The sequence below is a fragment of the Nothobranchius furzeri genome, chromosome 3 (assembly GCF_043380555.1).
Source record: "Nothobranchius furzeri strain GRZ-AD chromosome 3, NfurGRZ-RIMD1, whole genome shotgun sequence".
NCBI classification, from domain to species: Eukaryota; Metazoa; Chordata; class Actinopteri; order Cyprinodontiformes; family Nothobranchiidae; genus Nothobranchius; species Nothobranchius furzeri.
In genome coordinates, this window is record NC_091743.1 from 33,311,244 (window position 1) to 33,327,775 (window position 16,532).

Genomic DNA, 16,532 nt, shown 5'->3' on the forward strand with positions numbered 1-16,532 from the left:
TATGATCAAATCTCATACCGAGCATTTTACTATTGTCGATTGTTTTCATCTGTTTTTGTGTGTTATCTTTATGTGTTATATTTCCCATTATTATTAAAATTTAGTATATAAACCGTTTCATGCTATACCCGTGACTCCAGTCATTCTTAAACAACCTCCAATTCTCCCCGAACCTAATTATTGGCCCATTTGTTTATTTTTTCTTTTAATTATCTTATTGTATCCTGTAATCCGGTTACATTACGTTCTCATGTTCTATGCAGATCTATGGGAATTCTTTCCTTGAAGCTCCTGATCACACAACCATACTGGCAGTCGGCTTACCCACTACCTTCTGCTCACCCGCTTGCTACTCATGCTGTCATTCTCCCAGACTTCTGGTTGTTTCGCCACCATTCTGCTGTCTCCCGTCTGCGCTACAATTTTAGACCGTAAGTACCTAAACTTTTCCTTTTGTAAGTCATTCTTTAGTCATTACTAACACTCAATTTTACCTCAGGGCCTTCTGATCTTTAAACACTAAAACCTGTGGCTCCATCTCTGTGGTGTTTCTCAGACTCTGTAAGCTACCTGCACAGTCTAAGAAAACCCTGACCTGTTGCCTCTTACTAACCTCTGCTCTTCCTCGCAGAAGCTTCTGGTTCCTGATCTCCAGCTGTTACCTCTTCAGTCATCCGTCAAACATTTTAATAAACTGTTTTTAGCTCATTTGTCTCCTGAGTTTCTCTGCATGAAGGTCAGGTTGTTGCAAAAATCATGACATCAGCAATTACTTTGCACCACTCTGTTAAACAGCTGATATTAATTTCAAGTGTATCTTTAAAAATACATTGAATGTCAAAGTGAATGAAAGGCATCCATTCAGCTTTCGGTGTCTAATGCAGGATTTTATGGACAGGCACCAAAACAGGAAATTTATAAATTGAGATGTATTTACTAAATCAGGTAAACCGTAATAAAACACTAATGTTTAAAGTCCGGAGGAGGGAGGAAGGCTTTATAGCAGGGGTATTCAATTCTAGTCCTGGATGGCTGGTATCCAGCACGTTTTAGTTGTTTCCCTGCTCCAACACACTTGAATCAGTGGTTGAATTACCTGTGCAGCAGCTCTGCAGAAGCCTGTTAATTATCTGCTGACTGAAATCAGGTGTATTGAAACAGAGTTAAAACTAAAACATGCTGGATACCGGCCCTCCAGGCCCAGAAGTAAATACTCCTGCTTTATAGGCACAGAGAACTCCCATCAGGATCCTGGAGACGGCACAAAGAGATGACGACATGAGTGTGCCCTCCCAGATCACACCAACACCACCTGACCACATGGAGAAATGTGTCTGTAAGAAAGAAAAACTGGTGATGTAAGAGATTAAACAAAAACTACGAACAAAATCAATTTTACAGTTGTTTAACCTGCTGAGCATCGTCTCCCCAAAGAGCTGCACAAAGGTGCAACTGGCTCAGAACCAGGGTGCTCCGTTATGCAGGTGGTCACCTCCTCCTGCTGACACCCGAGGATTACCTACAACAAAGGGAAAACTGATATCAATAAGGAAATAATTAAATCAGAGCTAAAAGTTTAATTTTAGTGTGACGTTTGAGATTGTGGGAAATACCATTACCATACCATACCATACCATTTTATTTATAAAGCGCATTCAACATGGCATTACAACCAGACAAGGCGCTGTACATTAAAAGATTACAGTTAATTAACACGTACAGAATGACATTTAAAGCATAGTTTATAAGAAAAAAAATGAAAACAAGAAAATAATAGAACTAACAGTCGTAAAACACTAAAAACACAAAAGGAATGTGAAACAACAGATAAAAACATATGAAAGAACCACAGTAATACAGATGTTAATTATAGTTCATTCTATTGTAGAAAGAATGCAGATGTCGAAAGTGGTCCATGACTATGTATTATATGCAAGGTTGAAGTAGTGAGTTTTCATGCGAGATTTAAAAATGCTAATTGTTGGTGCTTGCCTCACTAGTAGTGGTAATGCATTCCACAGCTTGGGAGCACAGACAGAGAAAGCCCTTTCTCCACGGCTTTTCAGACGTGCGTTTGGAAGAGCTAGGAGGAGCTTATCTTCAGACCTGAGAGCACGAGGCGGATTGTAGTAATGGACGAGTTGACACAGATATGGAGGAGCTTGACTGTTCAGGGATTTATAAGTGAGAAGCATGATTTTGAAATTGATCCTGAGATGAACGGGCAACCAGTGGAGAGATTTTAGAATTGGTGTAATGTGCTGTCTTCTGTCAACTCCAGTCAGGAACCTAGCTGCTGAATTCTGGACTAGCTGAAGTCTAGATTGAGCTGCTTTACTGATGCCGTATAAGCAGGAGTTGGAGTAATCCAGCCGTGAAGTGATGAAAGTGTGGACTACTGATTTGAGAAGACGGAGACTCAGGATGTGCTTAAGTTTAGAGATACGCCTGAGGTGGTAAAAACATGATTTTACTGTGTTATTGACCTGAGCATCCATCTTCAGAGCCTGGTCTATTTTAACTCCAAGGTTGGAAATTACAGTGGAGACATTAGGTGAGAGATAGTTGAGGTCAGGTAGATGAGTAGCCGGGATGCTGTGAGGATTAAAAACGATTACTTCTGTTTTGGAGTCATTCAGATGGAGGAAGTTATCGGCAAGCCAAAGCTTAACATTATCGATACAATCTGACAGAACTTGCATTGATTGAGTTGGCTTGAATGAAAAGTAGATCTGACAGTCATCAGCGTAAAGATGGTATGAGACAGCGTGCCTTCTGAAAATGGCTCCTAAGGGCAGTATATAGAGGTTAAATAGTAACGGGCCGAGTATTGAACCTTGTGGGACACCCCAACGGAGTGGTTGTGACTCGGATGAACAGCCATCCAACATGACCCTAGCGGACCTGTTATAAAAGTATGACCTGAACCAATCTAGGGCTGAACCAGAAATGCCAGCCCAAGTCTGAAGTCTGGTGATCAAGATGTTATGATCGATCGTGTCAAATGCTGCTGATAGATCCAAAAGTAGCAGAACCACATGGAAACCTGAATCTAAAGCGAGAAAAATGTCATTAAACACCCGAACATGAGCAGTTTCAGTGCTGTGCTGTTTTCTGAAACCAGATTGAAAAATGTCCATTACCTGATTGTCATTTAGATGTGTCAGCATCTGTTCATACACTATTTTCTCAAGGACCTTAGATAAAAACGGTAATTTGGAAATTGGTCGGAGATTAGAGTAATCAGTGGGGTCGAGACAAGGTTTTTTCAAGATTGGCTGAAGAACGGCGTGTTTAAAGGCAGAGGGAACTTCAGCCAGTGTCAAGCTACTATTTAAGATGTCTAGCACATTATGGCTAATGAAAGGAAAAACCTCTTTCAGGAGACGAGGTGGGATAACATCTTCTGGGGAGCCAGACGGTTTCATGGCAGCAACAGTTTTTTCTAGATAGGGCAGAGAGATGGGCTGAAAGCTTTGAAGTTGCACATGAGGGGGAATGACTGAATCAGGAACATGGTTGGTTTGGTGAATCTGAGCTCTGATTACACTAATCTTATTTAAGAAAAACTGCAGGATTTGGTTACACAAGTCAGCAGACGCAGAGGAAAATAGTTTTGTAACTGGTGAAAGCACTGCATTCATAGTTTTATATAACATACCTTGATTATTAGAATTAGCCGTTACGATGCTTGCAAAAAATCGATTTCTTGCGCCTCTGACTGCTCTTTGGTACTGAGACCACGCCTCTCTCATGGATTCAAAGGATACAGTAAGCCTGTCTTTTATCCATTTACGTTCCAGTCTTCTGGCATGTTGTCTCATGGAACGAGTTTGCTCGTTCAGCCATGGGTCAGGTCGGGATGTATTTCGCCTTGATTTTAATGGAGCGACAATATCCAAAGCAGCCAGACAGGATGAATCAAGCGCATGAAGTAATCCCTCAACAACAGTAAATTCATCAGTAGATTGAAATGGAGCTGAATTCAAAGCAAGAATAGCAGCAAAATGTGCAGCAGTATTGGGTCTGATTGTTCGAGAGAAGCTGGGACGGAAACACTCAACACGAGAGGCAGAGTCTAAGTTCATATTAAACACAACTGGTGAGTGATCAGAAAAAGTTGTAGGTAGAATGCCAAGATCACTAATTTGCAGCCCATGACAAAAAATCAGGTCTAGTGTGTGTGTATGACCATGAGTGGGTCCATTAACACGTTGGGACATGCTAAATGAGTCAATAAGATCTAAGAAATCCTTTACCAAAGGTTTGTCAGGACAGCAGACATGAATATTAAAATCACCCAGCAAGAGTATTTTTCCATATCTGCAGGAGACGTCTGCCAGGAAGTTTGCAAATTCATTAAGAAAATCCTTGTTATAGGGTGGTGGACGGTAAATGAGTGCACATAACAATGGAGAGGAACGTCCCAATTCAAACAAACTTAATTCAAAAGACAATGGAGTTGATTGATGGGAAATCGGTGTGCAGACAAGATCTGATTTGAATATAGTCAATAGACCTCCGCCCCGGCGCTGTGCTCTTGGAATGTTAATGAAGGAGCATCCAGGAGGTAACATTTCAACAATAGCAGCTGAATCTCCAGGGGTTAACCATGATTCAGTGGCGCATAGAACAGACAAGCTATTGTTCAGGAAGAATTCCTTCAGAATAAAAGTTTTATTTCCAACCGATCTGGCGTTGATCAGTGCAAAGCGAGTCGACTGCTTTCCCGATGGAAGAGAAAGTCCGGCTCCATCAAATCTTGCAATATACTGTAGGTTGGCCAGATTTATTCCCCGCTGATTGTGCCGTCCAAAACGAGAGCGGCGAAAACGAGAGCGGGAGGGCAACCCGGTGGAACCCATAGAAACAACAGGCACCAAGCACCCACCTCGAGCATCAGGGGAACTCCGAAAGCACCGCTCCTTTCCCCATACGCAGTAATCTGATGTGATTAGGCGATCTCCACATCTCCCCCGATTGTGTGCCGCAAGCTGGTCAGCAGCGGTCGGCCGCCGGATCATCCGCGGTTCCGAAGCACGCATACAGCGCTTGGCTCCGTGAGCACCCAGCTGGAGAATCATCCCCACATCCCACGCACTCGCGCAGCTCTCAGCTCCGTGAGCTCCCAACTGGCCGGTCATCCACACCTCAGACACATCCATGTAACATTCAGCTCCATGTCCTCCCGGTAGCAGCGAGATCAGCTCGACTCGATTGAGATGCCGATGGATCCGGGACATCACAGTCACGGAGCAGCGCTCCGATATGGCTTCGCCACGCCGGATCCTTCGGAGCTGAACAAAGAAGCCGCCTCGTTTCCCCCGCTTCTTTTTCCACGGTCTCCGGGGCAGCGGTAAACCGACGGGCAGCACAAGCCCGGAAGCTGGGCTAACGTCAGTCTCCAGCGGCGGTGGGAAAGCGTGGAGCAACACAGGCTCTGCAGCTGGGTTCGCGTCAGTCTCCAGCGGCGGTGGAAAAAGGTGTCCCGCATTAGAGTTCTGAAAATCATCCATTCTAGAGCGGATCGAGAGCAGGAAGTCCCGATCATACACCAGCAGAGAATCGGCACTGCATATGGAAAAAATACAAGAATACAATAGAAAAACAAAAAAGGTTGGGAGCTGAGCAGACACGCAGCCGGTCATGGGCGCCATCTTGCAGGAAAATAAATGTGGACATTATGATTTTCTATTGTGGGATCAGTACCTTGGGCGTTTCTCTGTAGCAACATTTTGTCTGGCTGACAATGAAGTAAAAAAGTCACCAGTTGAGGCAGAGTTAGACTACATTACTCCAGCTAAGCTAAATGTAGCTAAAATAGACACTAGTCACCAGACTATGGTTACTATAGATTTACTAGAGAGTTACATCATATAATCCATTCGTTTCACTGAAAAAGGAGCAGGCAGAACTATGAACTTGTTTAGCCCGTCCAAGTAACATGGAATAAAAAATACATGTATCTGTATGTAAATGTAGTTTAAAAGTCTTCCCACAATAGCTCATGTAAATTCTGAGTTATACCATAAAAGTCCTGCAGTTCCACTAAAAGAGTATTTACCTGCAAAACAGCCTGTTAGCTCAGCTTTCTGCTGCTTCCTCTGTAGCAAGTTAGCAGTACACAGGTTAGCTCTAATAGCTGCAAAGTCTCTGATGTTCCACAGGTTCCTGAAAAATTAGCAAACTTATTAACATAAACCGCAATAATTTATTCCATGAAACCAGTAATGAATATGTTAAGATGAGTTTTTAATACGTCTCTCTGGAACAATAGTCCATTGTCCTGAGGCTAGCACAATGGCTTGCTTAGCAGCTAGCTAGTGAGCTAGCGTCTGGTTAAAACCAACTTAAAAAGTGGCTTAACTTACAGATGAACTAAGAAAAGATAAAATATATTATCAATACTCACTTTAGATCCTCAGTAGACACCACAGACAGCAGAAATAACCTGTTTGGGGCTCAAAATTCATGTTGTTGACCAGGTGGAAAAAAATGTCTTGGAGGCTACATCACTTCCAGGTCAAGAGAAACCACTGTCCTATGGGAGAGGACTTCTCAGAAGTCCCGCCCACCCGAAAGGGTTGTGTCAGAATTGCAACCAAAAACTCAGGGATTGCAAAGGAGAAAGCCAGACAGTGTAAGTGCAAATCTGGTAGTGAGAGCAAAGCTCTGAGCAGCGAGAACAAAACTAAGGAAATTGATAACAAAAACACATAGAGGCAAACAGAAAAAGGAAACATACTTTGTTACTCATTTTAAGAAGTTGATTCAGATAGTAAGTTTTACTTTTGAAACATGTTTTTTTCCTTTAGTCAATATTTTTGTTCTGTCAATTTCTTAATTTTTGTTTGACCGTCAAAGTGTTTTTCTTGATCATTTTAAGAATCTGATTCAGATCGTAAGTTTTTCTTTTGAAACCAAGGTTTTTTCTCTCAATGTCTTAAAATTTGTTTGCTCTCCAAAGTGTTTTTCTTGATCCTATTGGCACAAATCTAATCCCATACTAATGACTCCATTCCTTTTTGTGGTTGTAGGGGCTGTTGATTGGAGTACACTAAAACAAACCTGACCTCTCTAGGACATTCAGAAGCCAAGTTATAAGCCCACAAAGGTGTAACTGGACTACTTCTTTAAAGTGACACCAGGCCCGGTGACCTTTGGGACATGGTTTGACCCCCTATAGGAATGTGCGATCATCATGAAACGTTCAGATCACTTACAACTCAATAGATTCTACCCTCCTGTAACGTTTCAGCCTGATTGGACCTTGTTTTCACACAAATGAACCCAGAATGATGTGAAATTGTGCTTCGTGCAACATAATTCTGGGTGCCATTTACAAACCATAAGTGCTAATGACTCCATTCCTTTTTGTGGTTGTAGGGGCTGTTGATTGGAGTACACTAAAACAAACCTGATCTCTCTAGGACATTCAGAAGCCAAGTTATAAGCCCACAAATGTGTAACTGAACTACTTCTTTAAAGTGACACCAGGCCCGGTGACCTTTGGGACATGGTTTGACCCCCCTATAGGAATGTGCGAACATCATGAAACGTTCAGATCACTTACAACTCAATAGATTCTACCTTCTTGTAACGTTTCAGCCTGATTGGACCTTGTTTTCACACAAATGAACCCAGAATGATGTGAAATTGTGCTTCGTGCAACATAATTCTGGGTGCCATTTACAAACCATAAGTGCTAATGACTCCATTCCTTTTTGTGGTTGTAGGGGATGTTGGTTGGAGTACATTAAAATAAACCTGATCTCTCTAGGACATTCAGAAACCAAGTTATAATCCCTCAAAGGTGTAATTGGACTACTTCTTTAAAGTGACACCAGGCCCGGTGACCTTTGGGACATGGTTTGACCCCCTATAGGAATGTGTGATCATCATGAAACGTTCAGATCACTTACAGCTCAATAGATTCTAACTTCTTGTAACGTTTCAGCCTGATTGGACCTTGTTTTCACACAAATGGACCCAGAATGATGTGAAATTGTGCTTCGTGCAACATAATTCTGGGTGCCATTTACAAACCATAAGTGCTAATGACTCCATTCCTTTTTGTGGTTGTAGGGGCTGTTGATTGGAGTACACTAAAACAAACCTGATCTCTCTAGGACATTCAGAAGCCAAGTTATAAGCCCACAAATGTGTAACTGGACTACTTCTTTAAAGTGACACCAGATCCGGTGACCTTTGGGACATGGTTTGACCCCCTAAGGAAAGTGCTATCATCATGAAACGTTCAGATCACTTACAACTCAATAGATTCTACCTTCCTGTAACGTTTCTGCCTGATTGGACCTTGTTTTCACACAAATGAACCCAGAATGATGTGAAATTGTGCTTCGTTCAACATAATTCTGGGTGCCATTTACAAACCATAAGTGCTAATGACTCCATTCCTTTTTGTGGTTGTAGGGGCTGTTGATTGGAGTACATTAAAACAAACCTGATCTCTCTAGGACATTCAGAAGCCAAGTTATAAGCCCACAAATGTGTAACTGGACTACTTCTTTAAATTGACACCAGATCCGGTGACCTTTGGGACATGGTTTGACCCCCTTAGGAAAGTGCTATCATCATGAAACGTTCAGATCACTTACAACTCAATAGATTCTACCTTCTTGTAGCGTTTCAGCCTGATTGGACCTTGTTTTCACACAAATGGACCCAGATTGATGTGAAATTGTGCTTCGTGCAACATAATTCTGGGTGCCATTTACAAACAATAAGTGCTAATGACTCCATTCCTTTTTGTGGTTGTAGGGGCTTTTGATTGGAGTACACTAAAACAAACCTGATCTCTCTAGGACATTCAGAAGCCAAGTTATAAGCCCACAAATGTGTAACTGGACTACTTCTTTAAATTGACACCAGATCCGGTGACCTTTGGGACATGGTTTGACCTCCTTAGGAAAGTGCTATCATCATGAAATGTTCAGATCACTTACAACTCAATATACTCTACCCTCCTGTAACGTTTCAGCCTGATTGGACCTTGTTTTCACACAAATGAACCCAGAATGATGTGAAATTGTGCTTCGTGCAACATAATTCTGGGTGCCATTTACAAACCATAAGTGCTAATGACTCCATTCCTTTTTGTGGTTGTAGGGGCTGTTGATTGGAGTACACTAAAACAAACCTGATCTCTCTAGGACATTCAGAAGCCAAGTTATAAGCCCACAAATGTGTAACTGGACTACTTCTTTAAATTGACACCAGATCCGGTGACCTTTGGGACATGGTTTGACCCCCTTAGGAAAGTACTATCATCATGAAACGTTCAGATCACTTACAACTCAATAGATTCTACCTTCATGTAACGTTACAGCCTGATTGGACCTTGTTTTCACACAAATGAACCCAGAATGATGTGAAATTGTGCTTCGTGCAACATAATTCTGGGTGCCATTTACAAACCATAAGTGCTAATGACTCCATTCCTTTTTGTGGTTGTAGGGGCTGTTGATTGGAGTACACTAAAACAAACCTGATCGCTCTAGGACATTCAGAAGCCAAGTTATAAGCCCACAAATGTGTAACTGGACTTCTTCTTTAAAGTGACACCAGGCCCGGTGACCTTTGGGACATGGTTTGACCCCCTATAGGAATATGTGATCATCATGAAACGTTCAGATCACTTACAACTCAATAGATTCTACCTTCTTGTAATGTTTCAGCCTGATTGGACCTTGTTTTCACACAAATGGACCCAGAATGATGTGAAATTGTGCTTCGTGCAACATAATTCTGGGTGCCATTTACAAACCATAAGTGCTAATGACTCCATTCCTTTTTGTGGTTGTAGGGGCTGTTGATTGGAGTACACTAAAACAAACCTAACCTCTCTAGGACATTCAGAAGCCAAGTTATAAGCCCACAAAGATGTAACTGGACTACTTCTTTAAAGTGACACCAGGCCCGGTGACCTTTGGGACATGGTTTTACCCCCTATAGGAATGTGCGATCATCTTGAAACGTTCAGATCACTTACAACTCAATAGATTCTACCTTCTTGTAGCGTTTCAGCCTGATTGGACCTTGTTTTCACACAAATGGACCCAGAATGAAGTGAAATTGTGCTTCGTGCAACATAATTCTGGGTGCCATTTACAAACCATAAGTGCTAATGACTACATTCCTTTTTGTGGTTGTAGGGGCTGTTGATAGGAGTACACTAAAACAAACCTGATCTCTCTAGGACATTCAGAAGCCAAGTTATAAGCCCACAACTGTGTAACTGGACTACTTCTTTAAATTGACACCAGATCCGATGACATTTGGGACATGGTTTGACCCCCTTAGGAAAGTGCTATCATCATGAAACGTTCAGATCACTTACAACTCAATAGATTCTACCTTCCTGTAACATTGCAGCCTGATTGGACCTTGTTTTCACACAAATGAACCCAGAATGATGTGAAATTGTGCTTCGTGCAACATAATTCTGGGTGCCATTTACAAACCATAAGTGCTAATGACTCCATTCCTATTTGTGGTTGTAGGGGCTGTTGATTGGAGTACTAAAACAAACCTGATCTCTCTAGGACATTCAGAAGCCAAGTTAAAAGCCCACAAATGTGTAACTGGACTTCTTCTTTAAAGTGACACCAGGCCCGGTGACCTTTGGGACATGGTTTGACCCCCTATAGGAATGTGTGATCATCATGAAACGTTCAGATCACTTACAACTCAATAGATTCTACCTTCTTGTAACGTTTCAGCCTGATTGGACCTTGTTTTCACACAAATGAACCCAGAATGATGTGAAATTGTGCTTCGTGCAACATAATTCTGGGTGCCATTTACAAACCATAAGTGCTAATGACTCCATTCCTTTTTGTGGTTGTAGGGGATGTTGGTTGGAGTACATTAAAATAAACCTGATCTCTCTAGGACATTCAGAAACCAAGTTATAATCCCTCAAAGGTGTAATTGGACTACTTCTTTAAAGTGACACCAGGCCCGGTGACCTTTGGGACATGGTTTGACCCCCTATAGGAATGTGTGATCATCATGAAACGTTCAGATCACTTACAGCTCAATAGATTCTAACTTCTTGTAACGTTTCAGCCTGATTGGACCTTGTTTTCACACAAATGGACCCAGAATGATGTGAAATTGTGCTTCGTGCAACATAATTCTGGGTGCCATTTACAAACCATAAGTGCTAATGACTCCATTCCTTTTTGTGGTTGTAGGGGCTGTTGATTGGAGTACACTAAAACAAACCTGATCTCTCTAGGACATTCAGAAGCCAAGTTATAAGCCCACAAATGTGTAACTGGACTACTTCTTTAAAGTGACACCAGATCCGGTGACCTTTGGGACATGGTTTGACCCCCTAAGGAAAGTGCTATCATCATGAAACGTTCAGATCACTTACAACTCAATAGATTCTACCTTCCTGTAACGTTTCTGCCTGATTGGACCTTGTTTTCACACAAATGAACCCAGAATGATGTGAAATTGTGCTTCGTTCAACATAATTCTGGGTGCCATTTACAAACCATAAGTGCTAATGACTCCATTCCTTTTTGTGGTTGTAGGGGCTGTTGATTGGAGTACATTAAAACAAACCTGATCTCTCTAGGACATTCAGAAGCCAAGTTATAAGCCCACAAATGTGTAACTGGACTACTTCTTTAAATTGACACCAGATCCGGTGACCTTTGGGACATGGTTTGACCCCCTTAGGAAAGTGCTATCATCATGAAACGTTCAGATCACTTACAACTCAATAGATTCTACCTTCTTGTAGCGTTTCAGCCTGATTGGACCTTGTTTTCACACAAATGGACCCAGATTGATGTGAAATTGTGCTTCGTGCAACATAATTCTGGGTGCCATTTACAAACAATAAGTGCTAATGACTCCATTCCTTTTTGTGGTTGTAGGGGCTTTTGATTGGAGTACACTAAAACAAACCTGATCTCTCTAGGACATTCAGAAGCCAAGTTATAAGCCCACAAATGTGTAACTGGACTACTTCTTTAAATTGACACCAGACCCGGTGACCTTTGGGACATGGTTTGACCTCCTTAGGAAAGTGCTATCATCATGAAATGTTCAGATCACTTACAACTCAATATATTCTACCCTCCTGTAACGTTTCAGCCTGATTGGACCTTGTTTTCACACAAATGAACCCAGAATGATGTGAAATTGTGCTTCGTGCAACATAATTCTGGGTGCCATTTACAAACCATAAGTGCTAATGACTCCATTCCTTTTTGTGGTTGTAGGGGCTGTTGATTGGAGTACACTAAAACAAACCTGATCTCTCTAGGACATTCAGAAGCCAAGTTATAAGCCCACAAATGTGTAACTGGACTACTTCTTTAAATTGACACCAGATCCGGTGACCTTTGGGACATGGTTTGACCCCCTTAGGAATGTACGATCATCATGAAACGTTCAGATCACTTACAACTCAATAGATTCTACCTTCATGTAACGTTACAGCCTGATTGGACCTTGTTTTCACACAAATGAACCCAGAATGATGTGAAATTGTGCTTCGTGCAACATAATTCTGGGTGCCATTTACAAACCATAAGTGCTAATGACTCCATTCCTTTTTGTGGTTGTAGGGGCTGTTGATTGGAGTACACTAAAACAAACCTGATCGCTCTAGGACATTCAGAAGCCAAGTTATAAGCCCACAAATGTGTAACTGGACTTCTTCTTTAAAGTGACACCAGGCCCGGTGACCTTTGGGACATGGTTTGACCCCCTATAGGAATATGTGATCATCATGAAACGTTCAGATCACTTACAACTCAATAGATTCTACCTTCTTGTAATGTTTCAGCCTGATTGGACCTTGTTTTCACACAAATGGACCCAGAATGATGTGAAATTGTGCTTCGTGCAACATAATTCTGGGTGCCATTTACAAACCATAAGTGCTAATGACTCCATTCCTTTTTGTGGTTGTAGGGGCTGTTGATTGGAGTACACTAAAACAAACCTAACCTCTCTAGGACATTCAGAAGCCAAGTTATAAGCCCACAAAGATGTAACTGGACTACTTCTTTAAAGTGACACCAGGCCCGGTGACCTTTGGGACATGGTTTTACCCCTTATAGGAATGTGCGATCATCTTGAAACGTTCAGATCACTTACAACTCAATAGATTCTACCTTCTTGTAGCGTTTCAGCCTGATTGGACCTTGTTTTCACACAAATGGACCCAGAATGAAGTGAAATTGTGCTTCGTGCAACATAATTCTGGGTGCCATTTACAAACCATAAGTGCTAATGACTACATTCCTTTTTGTGGTTGTAGGGGCTGTTGATAGGAGTACACTAAAACAAACCTGATCTCTCTAGGACATTCAGAAGCCAAGTTATAAGCCCACAACTGTGTAACTGGACTACTTCTTTAAATTGACACCAGATCCGATGACATTTGGGACATGGTTTGACCCCCTTAGGAAAGTGCTATCATCATGAAACGTTCAGATCACTTACAACTCAATAGATTCTACCTTCCTGTAACATTGCAGCCTGATTGGACCTTGTTTTCACACAAATGAACCCAGAATGATGTGAAATTGTGCTTCGTGCAACATAATTCTGGGTGCCATTTACAAACCATAAGTGCTAATGACTCCATTCCTTTTTGTGGTTGTAGGGGCTGTTGATTGGAGTACATTAAAACAAACCTGATCTCTCTAGGCCATTCAGAAGCCAAGTTATAAGCCCACAAATGTGTAACTGGACTACTTCTTTAAATTGACACCAGATCCGGTGACATTTGGGACATGGTTTGACCCCCTTACGAAAGTGCTATCATCATGAAACGTTCAGATCACTTACAACTCAATAGATTCTACCTTCCTGTAACGTTTCAGCCTGATTGGACCTTGTTTTCACACAAATGAACCCAGAATGATGTGAAATTGTGCTTCGTGCAACATAATTCTGGGTGCCATTTACAAACTATAAGTGCTAATGACTCCATTCCTTTTTGTGGTTGTAGGGGCTCTTGATTGGAGTATACTAAAACAAACCTGATCTCTCTAGGACATTCAGAAGCCAAGTTATAAGCCCACAAATGTGTAACTGGACTACTTCTTTAAATTGACACCAGATCCGGTGAGCTTTGGGACATGGTTTGACCCCCTTAGGAAAGTGCTATCACCATGAAACGTTCAGATCACTTACAACTCAATAGATTCTACCTTCCTGTAACGTTTCAGCCTGATTGGACCTTGTTTTCACACAAATGGACCCAGAATGATGTGAAATTGTGCTTCGTGCAACATAATTCTGGGTGCCATTTACAAACCATAAGTGCTAATGACTCCATTCCTTTTTGTGGTTGTAGGGGCTGTTGATTGGAGTACATTAAAACAAACCTGATCTCTCTAGGCCATTCAGAAGCCAAGTTATAAGCCCACAAATGTGTAACTGGACTACTTCTTTAAATTGACACCAGATCCGGTGACATTTGGGACATGGTTTGACCCCCTTACGAAAGTGCTATCATCATGAAACGTTCAGATCACTTACAACTCAATAGATTCTACCTTCCTGTAACGTTTCAGCCTGATTGGACCTTGTTTTCACACAAATGAACCCAGAATGATGTGAAATTGTGCTTCGTGCAACATAATTCTGGGTGCCATTTACAAACTATAAGTGCTAATGACTCCATTCCTTTTTGTGGTTGTAGGGGCTCTTGATTGGAGTATACTAAAACAAACCTGATCTCTCTAGGACATTCAGAAGCCAAGTTATAAGCCCACAAATGTGTAACTGGACTACTTCTTTAAATTGACACCAGATCCGGTGAGCTTTGGGACATGGTTTGACCCCCTTAGGAAAGTGCTATCACCATGAAACGTTCAGATCACTTACAACTCAATAGATTCTACCTTCCTGTAACGTTTCAGCCTGATTGGACCTTGTTTTCACACAAATGAACCCAGAATGATGTGAAATTGTGCTTCGTGCAACATAATTCTGGGTGCCATTTACAAACCATAAGTGCTAATGACTCCATTCCTTTTTGTGGTTGTAGGGGCTGTTGATTGGAGTACACTAAAACAAACCTGACCTCTCTAGGACATTCAGAAGCCAAGTTATAAGCCCACAAAGGTGTAACTGGACTACTTCTTTAAAGTGACACCAGGCCCGGTGACCTTTGGGACATGGTTTGACCCCCTATAGGAATGTGCGATCATCATGAAACGTTCAGATCACTTACAACTCAATAGATTCTACCTTCTTGTAACGTTTCAGCCTGATTGGACCTTGTTTTCACACAAATGGACCCAGAATGATGTGAAATTTTGCTTCGTGCAACATAATTCTGGGTGCCATTTACAAACCATAAGTGCTAATGACTCCATTCCTTTTTGTGGTTGTAGGGGCTGTTGATTGGAGTACACTAAAACAAACCTGATCTCTCTAGGACATTCAGAAGCCAAGTTATAAGCCCACAAATGTGTAACTGGACTACTACTTTAAATTGACACCAGATCCGGTGACCTTTGGGACATGGTTTGACCCCCTTAGGAAAGTACTATCATCATGAAACGTTCAGATCACTTACAACTCAATAGATTCTACCTTCATGTAACGTTTCAGCCTGATTGGACCTTGTTTTCACACAAATGAACCCAGAATGATGTGAAATTGTGCTTCGTGCAACATAATTCTGCGTGCCATTTACAAACCATAAGTGCTAATGACTCCATTCCTTTTTGTGGTTGTAGGGGCTGTTGATTGGAGTACACTAAAACAAACCTAACCTCTCTAGGACATTCAGAAGCCAAGTTATAAGCCCACAAAGATGTAACTGGACTACTTCTTTAAAGTGACACCAGGCCCGGTGACCTTTGGGACATGGTTTTACCCCCTATAGGAATGTGCGATCATCTTGAAACGTTCAGATCACTTACAACTCAATAGATTCTACCTTCTTGTAGCGTTTCAGCCTGATTGGACCTTGTTTTCACACAAATGAACCCAGAATGATGTGAAATTGTGCTTCGTGCAACATAATTCTGGGTGCCATTTACAAACCATAAGTGCTAATGACTCCATTCCTTTTTGTGGTTGTAGAGGCTGTTGATAGGAGTACACTAAAACAAACCTGATCTCTCTAGGACATTCAGAAGCCAAGTTATAAGCCCACAACTGTGTAACTGGACTACCTCTTTAAATTGACACCAGATCCGATGACATTTGGGACATGGTTTGACCCCCTTAGGAAAGTGCTATCATCATGAAATGTTCAGATCACTTACAACTCAATAGATTCTACCTTCCTGTAACATTGCAGCCTGATTGGACCTTGTTTTCACACAAATGAACCCAGAATGATGTGAAATTGTGCTTCGTGCAACATAATTCTGGGTGCCATTTACAAACCATAAGTGCTAATGACTCCATTCCTTTTTGTGGTTGTAGGGGCTGTTGATTGGAGTACATTAAAACAAACCTGATCTCTCTAGGCCATTCAGAAGCCAAGTCATAAGCCAACAAATGTGTAACTGGAC

The 16,532-nt window shown here is 41.7% G+C and overlaps 1 long non-coding RNA gene across 1 annotated transcript; it reads left to right on the forward strand.

The window, feature by feature from the left end:
* Window positions 1-263: 263 nt before the first annotated feature.
* Window positions 264-704, forward strand: LOC139068834 (uncharacterized). The gene is made up of 3 exons (XR_011520089.1): window positions 264-431; window positions 500-561; window positions 632-704. It is a non-coding gene; the product is annotated as an uncharacterized lncRNA (long non-coding RNA).
* Window positions 705-16,532: the final 15,828 nt, after the last annotated feature.